Source organism: Coregonus lavaretus, assembly GCF_964263955.1.
Source record: "Coregonus lavaretus genome assembly, chromosome: 12".
NCBI classification, from domain to species: Eukaryota; Metazoa; Chordata; class Actinopteri; order Salmoniformes; family Salmonidae; genus Coregonus; species Coregonus lavaretus.
This window is the reverse complement of record NC_139999.1, coordinates 928,092-937,697: the sequence shown is the minus strand read 5'-3', so window position 1 is coordinate 937,697 and position 9,606 is coordinate 928,092.

The window sequence follows — 9,606 nt, the reverse complement described above, 5'->3', positions numbered from 1 at the left end:
TCTGCATACAGCCTACCTTCATCCTCCATCAGAGGATCATCTACATACAGTCTACCTTCACCCTCCATCAGAGGATCATCTACATACAGTCTATCTTCACCCTCCATCAGAGGATCATCTGCATATAGTCAACCTTCACCCTCCATCAGAGGATCATTTGCATACAGTCTACTTTCACCCTCCATCAGAGGATCATCTACATATAGTCTACCTTCACCCTCCAGAGGATCATCTGCATACAGTCTACCTTCACCCTCCATCAGAGGATCATCTGCATACAGTCTACCTTCACCCTCCATCAGAGGATTATCTGCATACAGTCTACCTTCACCCTCCAGAGGCTCATCTGCATACACTCCACCTTCACCCTCCATCAGAGGTTCATCTGCATACAGTCTACCTTCACCCTCCAGAGGATCATATGCATACAGTCTATCTTCACCCTCCATCAGAGGATCATCTGCATACAGTCTACCTTCACCCTCCAGAGGATCATCAGCATACAGTCTATCTTCACCCTCCATCAGAGGATCATCTACATACAGTCTATCTTCAACCTCCATCAGATGATCATCGGCATACAGTCTACCTTCACCCTCCATCAGAGGATCATCTGCATACAGTCTACCTTCACCCTCCATCAGATGATCATTTGCATACAGCCTACCTTCACCCTCCATCAGAGGATAATCTACATATAGTCTACCTTCACCCTCCAGAGGATCATCTGCAAACAGTCTACATTCACCCTACATCAGAGGATCATCTGCATACAGTCTACCTTCACCCTCCAGAGGATCATCTGCATACAGTCTACCTTCACCCTACATCAGAGGATCATCTGCATACAGTCTATTTTCACCCTCCAGAGGATCATCTGCATACAGTCTACCTTCACCCTCCATCAGAGGATCATCTGCATAGTCTACCTTCACCCTCCATCAGAGGATCACCTGCATACAGTCTATCTTCACCCTCCATCAGAGGATCATCTACATATAGTCTACCTTCACCCTCCACAGGATCATCTGCATACAGTCTACCTTCACCCTATATCAAAGGATCATCTGCATACAGTCTACCTTCACCCTCCATCAGAGGATCATCTACATACAGTCTACCTTCACCCTCCATCAGAGGATCATCTACATACAGTCTACTTTCACCCTCCAGAGGATCATCTGCATACAGTCTACCTTCACCCTCCATCAGAGGATCATCTGCATAGTCTATCTTCACCCTCCATCAGAGGATCATCTGCATACAGTCTACCTTCACCCCCCATCAGAGGATCATTTGCATACAGTCTACCTTCACCCTCCATCAGATGATCATCTGCATACAGTCTACCTTCACCCTCCATCAGAGGATCATCTACATACAGTCTACCTTCACCCTCCATCAGATGATCATCTGCATACAGTCTACCTTCACCCTCCATCAGAGGATCACCTGCATACAGTCTACCTTCACCCTCCATCAGAGGATCATTTGCATACAGTCTACCTTCACCCTCCATCAGAGGATCATCTGCATACAGTCTACCTTCACCCTCCATCAGAGGATCATCTACATACAGTCTACCTTCAACCTCCATCAGAGGATCATCTGCATACAGTCTACCTTCACCCTCCTTCAGAGGATCACCTGCATACAGTCTACCTTCACCCTCCATCAGAGGATCATTTGAATACAGTCTACCTTCACCCTCCATCAGAGGATTATCTGCATACAGTCTACCTTCACCCTCCAGAGGCTCATCTGCATACAGTCCACCTTCACCCTCCATCAGAGGTTCATCAGCATACAGTCTACCTTCACCCTCCAGAGAATCATCTGCATACAGTCTATCTTCACCCCCCATCAGAGGATCATTTGCATACAGTCTACCTTCACCCTCCATCAGAGGATCATCTGCATACAGTCTACCTTCACCCTCCATCAGAGGATCATCTACATACAGTCTACCTTCACCCTCCATCAGAGGATCATCTGCATACAGTCTACCTTCACCCTCCATCAGAGCATCACCTGCATACAGTCTACCTTCACCCTCCATCAGAGGATCATTTGCATACAGTCTACCTTCACCCTCCATCAGAGGATCATCTGCATACAGTCTACCTTCACCCTCCATCAGAGGATCATCTGCATACAGTCTACCTTCACCCTCCATCAGAGGATTTTCTGCATACAGTCTACCTTCACCCTCCTTCAGAGGATCACCTGTATACAGTCTACCTTCACCCTCCATCAGAGGATCATTTGAATACAGTCTACCTTCACCCTCCATCAGAGGATCATCTACATACAGTCTATCTTCACCCTCCATCAGAGGATCATCTGCATAAAGTCTACCTTCACCCTCCATCAGAGGATCATTTGCATGCAGTCTACTTTCACCCTCCATCAGAGGATCATCTACATATAGTCTACCTTCACCCTCCAGAGGATCATCTGCATACAGTCTACCTTCACCCTCCATCAGAGGATCATCTGCATACAGTCTACCTTCACCCTCCATCAGAGGATTATCTGCATACAGTCTACCTTCACCCTCCAGAGGCTCATCTGCATACAGTCCACCTTCACCCTCCATCAGAGGTTCATCTGCATACAGTCTACCTTCACCCTCCAGAGGATCATCTGCATACAGTCTATCTTCACCCTTCATCAGAGGATCATCTGCATACAGTCTACCTTCACCCTCCAGAGGATCATCTGCATACAGTCTACCTTCACCCTCCATCAGAGGATCATCTACATATAGTCTATCTTCAACCTCCATCAGATGATGATCGGCATACAGTCTACCTTCACCCTCCATCAGAGGATCATTTGCATACAGTCTACCTTCACCCTCCATCAGAGGATCATCTACATATAGTCTACCTTCACCCTCCAGAGGATCATCTGCGAACAGTCTACCTTCACCCTCCATCAGAGGATCATCTGCATACAGTCTACCTTCACCCTCCAGAGGATCATCTGCATACAGTCTATCTTCACCCTCCATCAGAGGATCATCTACATACAGTCTACTTTCACCCTCCAGAGGATCATCTGCATCCAGTCTACCTTCACCCTCCATCAGAGGATCATCTGCATAGTCTACCTTCACCCTCCATCAGAGGATCACCTGCATACAGTCTTCCTTCACCCTGCAGAGGATCATCTGCATACAGTCTATCTTCACCCTCCATCAGAGGATCATCTACATACAGTCTACTTTCACCCTCCAGAGGATCATATGCATACAGTCTACCTTCACCCTCTATCAGAGGATCATCTGCATAGTCTACCTTCACCCTCCATCAGAGGATCATCTACATACAGTCTATCTTCACCCTCCAGAGGATCATCTACATACAGTCTACCTTCACCCTCCAGAGGATCATCTGCATACAATCTACCTTCACCCTCCATCAGAGGATCATCTGCATACAGCCTACCTTCATCCTCCATCAGAGGATCATCTACATACAGTCTACCTTCACCCTTCATCAGAGGATCATCTACATACAGTCTACCTTCACCCTCCAGAGGATCATCTGCATACAGTCTACCTTCACCCTCCATCAGAGGATCATTTGCATACAGTCTACTTTCACTCTCCAGAGGATCATCTGCATACAGTCTACCTTCACCCTCCATCAGAGGATCATCTGCATAGTCTACCTTCACCCTCCATCAGAGGATCATCTACATACAGTCTACTTTCACCCTCCAGAGGATCATCTGCATACAGTCTACCTTCACCCTCCATCAGAGGATCATCTACATACAGTCTATCTTCAACCTCCATCAGATGATCATCGGCATACAGTCTACCTTCACCCTCCATCAGAGGATCATTTGCATACAGTCTACCTTCACCCTCCATCAGAGGATCATCTACATATAGTCTATCTTCAACCTCCATCAGATGATGATCGGCATACAGTCTACCTTCACCCTCCATCAGAGGATCATTTGCATACAGTCTACCTTCACCCTCCATCAGAGGATCATCTACATATAGTCTACCTTCACCCTCCAGAGGATCATCTGCAAACAGTCTACCTTCACCCTCCATCAGAGGATCATCTGCATACAGTCCACCTTCACCCTCCAGAGGATCATCTGCATACAGTCTATCTTCACCCTCCATCAGAGGATCATCTACATACAGTCTACTTTCACCCTCCAGAGGATCATCTGCATCCAGTCTACCTTCACCCTCCATCAGAGGATCATCTGCATAGTCTACCTTCACCCTCCATCAGAGGATCACCTGCATACAGTCTTCCTTCACCCTGCAGAGGATCATCTGCATACAGTCTATCTTCACCCTCCATCAGAGGATCATCTACATACAGTCTACTTTCACCCTCCAGAGGATCATATGCATACAGTCTACCTTCACCCTCTATCAGAGGATCATCTGCATAGTCTACCTTCACCCTCCATCAGAGGATCATCTACATACAGTCTATCTTCACCCTCCAGAGGATCATCTACATACAGTCTACCTTCACCCTCCAGAGGATCATCTGCATACAATCTACCTTCACCCTCCATCAGAGGATCATCTGCATACAGCCTACCTTCATCCTCCATCAGAGGATCATCTACATACAGTCTACCTTCACCCTTCATCAGAGGATCATCTACATACAGTCTACCTTCACCCTCCAGAGGATCATCTGCATACAGTCTACCTTCACCCTCCATCAGAGGATAATTTGCATACAGTCTACTTTCACCCTCCAGAGGATCATCTGCATACAGTCTACCTTCACCCTCCATCAGAGGATCATCTGCATAGTCTACCTTCACCCTCCATCAGAGGATCATCTACATACAGTCTACTTTCACCCTCCAGAGGATCATCTGCATACAGTCTACCTTCACCCTCCATCAGAGGATCATCTACATACAGTCTATCTTCAACCTCCATCAGATGATCATCGGCATACAGTCTACCTTCACCCTCCATCAGAGGATCATTTGCATACAGTCTACCTTCACCCTCCATCAGAGGATCATCTACATATAGTCTACCTTCACCCTCCAGAGGATCATCTGCAAACAGTCTACCTTCACCCTCTATCAGAGGATCATCTGCATAGTCTATCTTCACCCTCCATCAGAGGATCATCTGCATACAGCCTACCTTCATCCTCCATCAGAGGATCATCTACATACAGTCTACCTTCACCCTTCATCAGAGGATCATCTACATACAGTCTACCTTCACCCTCCAGAGGATCATCTGCATACAGTCTACCTTCACCCTCCATCAGAGGATCATTTGCATACAGTCTACTTTCACCCTCCAGAGGATCATCTGCATACAGTCTACCTTCACCCTCCATCAGAGGATCATCTGCATAGTCTACCTTCACCCTCCATCAGAGGATCATCTACATACAGTCTACTTTCACCCTCCAGAGGATCATCTGCATACAGTCTACCTTCACCCTCCATCAGAGGATCATCTGCATAGTCTACCTTCACCCTCCATCAGAGGATCATCTACATACAGTCTATCTTCACCCTCCAGAGGATCATCTACCTACAGTCTACCTTCACCCTCCAGAGGATCATCTGCTTACAATCTACCTTCACCCTCCATCAGATGATCATCTGCATACAGCCTACCTTCATCCTCCATCAGAGGATCATCTACATACAGTCTACCTTCACCCTCCATCAGAGGATCATCTACATACAGTCTATTTTCACCCTCCATCAGAGGATCATCTGCATACAGTCTACCTTCACCCTCCATCAGAGGATCATTTGCATACAGTCTACTTTCACCCTCCATCAGAGGATCATCTACATATAGTCTACCTTCACCCTCCAGAGGATCATCTGCATACAGTCTACCTTCACCCTCCATCAGAGGATCATCTGCATACAGTCTACCTTCACCCTCCATCAGAGGATTATCTGCATACAGTCTACCTTCACCCTCCAGAGGCTCATCTGCATACAGTCCACCTTCACCCTCCATCAGAGGTTCATCTGCATACAGTCTACCTTCACCCTCCAGAGGATCATCTGCATACAGTCTATCTTCACCCTCCATCAGAGGATCATCTGCATACAGTCTACCTTCACCCTCCATCAGAGGATCATCTACATACAGTCTATCTTCAACCTCCATCAGATGATCATCGGCATACAGTCTACCTTCACCCTCCATCAGAGGATCATCTGCATACAGTCTACCTTCACCCTCCAGAGGATCATCTGCAAACAGTCTACCTTCACCCTCCATCAGAGGATCATCTGCATACAGTCCACCTTCACCCTCCAGAGGATCATCTGCATACAGTCTATCTTCACCCTCCATCAGAGGATCATCTACATACAGTCTACTTTCACCCTCCAGAGGATCATCTGCATCCAGTCTACCTTCACCCTCCATCAGAGGATCATCTGCATAGTCTACCTTCACCCTCCATCAGAGGATCACCTGCATACAGTCTTCCTTCACCCTGCAGAGGATCATCTGCATACAGTCTATCTTCACCCTCCATCAGAGGATCATCTACATACAGTCTACTTTCACCCTCCAGAGGATCATATGCATACAGTCTACCTTCACCCTCTATCAGAGGATCATCTGCATAGTCTACCTTCACCCTCCATCAGAGGATCATCTACATACAGTCTATCTTCACCCTCCAGAGGATCATCTACATACAGTCTACCTTCACCCTCCAGAGGATCATCTGCATACAATCTACCTTCACCCTCCATCAGAGGATCATCTGCATACAGCCTCCTTCATCCTCCATCAGAGGATCATCTACATACAGTCTACCTTCACCCTTCATCAGAGGATCATCTACATACAGTCTACCTTCACCCTCCAGAGGATCATCTGCATACAGTCTACCTTCACCCTCCATCAGAGGATAATTTGCATACAGTCTACTTTCACCCTCCAGAGGATCATCTGCATACAGTCTACCTTCACCCTCCATCAGAGGATCATCTGCATAGTCTACCTTCACCCTCCATCAGAGGATCATCTACATACAGTCTACTTTCACCCTCCAGAGGATCATCTGCATACAGTCTACCTTCACCCTCCATCAGAGGATCATCTACATACAGTCTATCTTCAACCTCCATCAGATGATCATCGGCATACAGTCTACCTTCACCCTCCATCAGAGGATCATTTGCATACAGTCTACCTTCACCCTCCATCAGAGGATCATCTACATATAGTCTACCTTCACCCTCCAGAGGATCATCTGCAAACAGTCTACCTTCACCCTCTATCAGAGGATCATCTGCATAGTCTACCTTCACCCTCCATCAGAGGATCATCTGCATACAGCCTACCTTCATCCTCCATCAGAGGATCATCTACATACAGTCTACCTTCACCCTTCATCAGAGGATCATCTACATACAGTCTACCTTCACCCTCCAGAGGATCATCTGCATACAGTCTACCTTCACCCTCCATCAGAGGATCATTTGCATACAGTCTACTTTCACCCTCCAGAGGATCATCTGCATACAGTCTACCTTCACCCTCCATCAGAGGATCATCTGCATAGTCTACCTTCACCCTCCATCAGAGGATCATCTACATACAGTCTACTTTCACCCTCCAGAGGATCATCTGCATACAGTCTACCTTCACCCTCCATCAGAGGATCATCTGCATAGTCTACCTTCACCCTCCATCAGAGGATCATCTACATACAGTCTATCTTCACCCTCCAGAGGATCATCTACCTACAGTCTACCTTCACCCTCCAGAGGATCATCTGCTTACAATCTACCTTCACCCTCCATCAGATGATCATCTGCATACAGCCTACCTTCATCCTCCATCAGAGGATCATCTACATACAGTCTACCTTCACCCTCCATCAGAGGATCATCTACATACAGTCTATTTTCACCCTCCATCAGAGGATCATCTGCATACAGTCTACCTTCACCCTCCATCAGAGGATCATTTGCATACAGTCTACTTTCACCCTCCATCAGAGGATCATCTACATATAGTCTACCTTCACCCTCCAGAGGATCATCTGCATACAGTCTACCTTCACCCTCCATCAGAGGATCATCTGCATACAGTCTACCTTCACCCTCCATCAGAGGATTATCTGCATACAGTCTACCTTCACCCTCCAGAGGCTCATCTGCATACAGTCCACCTTCACCCTCCATCAGAGGTTCATCTGCATACAGTCTACCTTCACCCTCCAGAGGATCATCTGCATACAGTCTATCTTCACCCTCCATCAGAGGATCATCTGCATACAGTCTACCTTCACCCTCCATCAGAGGATCATCTACATACAGTCTATCTTCAACCTCCATCAGATGATCATCGGCATACAGTCTACCTTCACCCTCCATCAGAGGATCATCTGCATACAGTCTACCTTAACACTCCATCAGAGGATCATTTGCATACAGTCTAGTTTCACCCTCCATCAGAGGATCATCTACATATAGTCTACCTTCACCCTCCAGAGGATCATCTGCATACAGTCTACCTTCACCCTCCATCAGAGGATCATCTGCATACAGTCTACCTTCACCCTCCATCAGAGGATTATCTGCATACAGTCTACCTTCACCCTCCAGAGGCTCATCTGCATACAGTCCACCTTCACCCTCCATCAGAGGTTCATCTGCATACAGTCTACCTTCACCCTCCAGAGGATCATCTGCATACAGTCTATCTTCACCCTCCATCAGAGGATCATCTGCATACAGTCTACCTTCACCCTCCATCAGAGGATCATCTACATACAGTCTATCTTCAACCTCCATCAGATGATCATCGGCATACAGTCTACCTTCACCCTCCATCAGAGGATCATCTGCATACAGTCTACCTTAACACTCCATCAGAGGATCATTTGCATACAGTCTACCTTCACACTCCATCAGAGGATCATCTACATATAGTCTACCTTCACCCTCCAGAGGATCATCTGCAAACAGTCTACCTTCACCCTCCATCAGAGGATCATCTGCATACAGTCCACCTTCACCCTCCAGAGGATCATCTGCATACAGTCTATCTTCACCCTCCATCAGAGGATCATCTACATACAGTCTACTTTCACCCTCCAGAGGATCATCTGCATCCAGTCTACCTTCACCCTCCATCAGAGGATCATCTGCATAGTCTACCTTCACCCTCCATCAGAGGATCACCTGCATACAGTCTTCCTTCACCCTGCAGAGGATCATCTGCATACAGTCTATCTTCACCCTCCATCAGAGGATCATCTACATACAGTCTACTTTCACCCTCCAGAGGATCATATGCATACAGTCTACCTTCACCCTCTATCAGAGGATCATCTGCATAGTCTACCTTCACCCTCCATCAGAGGATCATCTACATACAGTCTATCTTCACCCTCCAGAGGATCATCTACATACAGTCTACCTTCACCCTCCAGAGGATCATCTGCATACAATCTACCTTCACCCTCCATCAGAGGATCATCTGCATACAGCCTACCTTCATCCTCCATCAGAGGATCATCTACATACAGTCTACCTTCACCCTTCATCAGAGGATCATCTACATACAGTCTACCTTCACCCTCCAGAGGATCA